Source organism: Canis lupus, chromosome 35 (assembly GCF_011100685.1).
Source record: "Canis lupus familiaris isolate Mischka breed German Shepherd chromosome 35, alternate assembly UU_Cfam_GSD_1.0, whole genome shotgun sequence".
Lineage (NCBI taxonomy): Eukaryota > Metazoa > Chordata > Mammalia > Carnivora > Canidae > Canis > Canis lupus.
In genome coordinates, this window is record NC_049256.1 from 10301856 (window position 1) to 10303820 (window position 1965).

Consider the following 1965-nt stretch of genomic DNA (forward strand, 5'->3'; position numbering starts at 1 on the left):
CTTATGCTCTCTCTCGCTATCCCTCTCTCTCTCAAATAAATAAATAAAACTTCTTTTTAAAAAGCTTGTTTTTGAAAATCTGGTATCCAAATAATTAAATATAAACAAACAAAAATTCAGTATCTCACCAAATTCCTCACAGTATTTTGTAATAATTTTTAGTTTTCTATAAGCTATAGCAGTCTTTCTTTTTCTTTCTTTCTTTCTTTCTTTTCTTTTTGCGGGATTTCGTGGTTGCGGGTGCAGTTTTGAGGCTTCTTGCGTTCGTTTTTCTTTCTTCTGTGCTTATGAGGAGGGAGTCTTTCTTGTCTTTCTTTCTCTTTCGTGCTTTTTTTATTTCTTGTCTTCTTTCTTTCTGTTTTCTTCTTCTTTCTTTCTTCTTTCTTTCTTTCTTTCTTTCTTTCTTTCTTTCTTTCTTTTCTTCTCTCTTCTTTCTTCTTTCTTTTGGTTCACTCATTACACTGTCACTATTTTTAAGACTCTAAGTCAATTATCTTGTAGAATATCTCCCTCAGTTTGGACTTGTCTGATTAGTTCTTCATAATTAGATTCAGGTTAAGTATTTTTGGGGAAAAAAGTGCATAACATTTCAAAGCACAAACTATCATTTTAACATATTAGTATGACTTTAAGTTTGATTACTCGATTAAGGTCATGTCTTAGTTTGGGTTTTCTGGAATTGAAGCCTAAGCAGGGATTAGGGTGCATAAGATTTATTGAAGAAGTGCTATGCAGAAAGAATGCGTAAGAAAATGAGTGAAGGAGGAGAAAGGAAAGGAAAGAAGCGAGCAACAATGTGATCTCAGGGACAGTATAGCCTCCATCTGATCCATAATGAGGGGGTGAAGGCAGGAAAAGGTGTACTTTAGAGTATAAATAACACCACAAATTTTCCCATATTGAGCATATGTGACTGGCCTTCTGCACTCTCCTGTAGTAAGTCATTGGATGTGTGCTGCTGTCAGAGGGTCTAGCCTAAGGGCAAGATGGCTCCCTTTGGCAGATGGCAATTATCTGAAGAAATGGCTAGGTGTGCATTGTTAGCAGTCAACACAGAATCTGGAGGGTAAATGCAACTGAGATCTGGTGGGCATCAATAGCACCTACTACCGGTGATGACAAAACATATCTCCCCACTGTAAAAATATCCCTTCCTACTTTGAAAATAATAATCTTTTTTTTTTCATTTAATAAAGTTTTATTTCCCAAAATGTACACTTGGTGGGATCTTGTTCATGCATCTTCACCGGCAGCTGGAGCATCTCCACCCTTGGTGTTTCTGGTGTAAATTACTTGAGCTCTGTGGTTTGAAACCAGTTTAATAAGTCCTTTACTGAGGAGCTCCTGAAGGGCTGCCCTGGCCAGAGAACCTTGAATCTTCAGTCTCTCAGAGACAACAGCTGGAGTTATAAGCTTATAGTTGGGAACCTCCCTGTCGCTTTGTCAAACAACACCAGATTATTGACCTTGTCTCGAACTTTGCTTTTGGACCACTTCTTCTTTTTGGCCTTGCCCCCAGATTTGTTCACTGGATCTTCGTCCTTTTTGGCTGACTTTCCGGCATCTTTCTTCTTGTCGTCCTTGGGTGGCATAGCGAAGCTCAGAGAGCAACAGCCACCCCTGCAGCCTCACTAAGATGTCGGATAAAAAAAAAAAAAAGAAAATAATAATCTTTATGTTAGATTTTGAGATTACATGAGTAATGTATCCTATCCCCAACAACATTTCATCAATGGATGAAGTATCCACTGATTAACCTTGAGTAAACTAGTTGTTAAATGATGGAGGAAAAATAGTGTTGTTTTTTTTTCCTCCTAATTTGATCATTCTTCTATACTTTTTGGTTAGCCTTCTTTTTTGAAGAGCTTTTTCTCTCTTGCTACCTTCCATTTTTGTTATTGCTACATACATGAAAATATCTTTTATTTAATGTGTTATAATCTACTATGTTCTTTTTGCTCAAAA

At 36.9% G+C, this 1965-nt stretch overlaps 1 pseudogene; it reads right to left on the minus strand.

Annotated features, from left to right (window-relative positions):
• Positions 1 to 1174: 1174 nt before the first annotated feature.
• Positions 1175 to 1607, minus strand: LOC609606 (annotated as a pseudogene).
• Between the last annotated feature and the right edge of the window lie 358 nt (positions 1608 to 1965).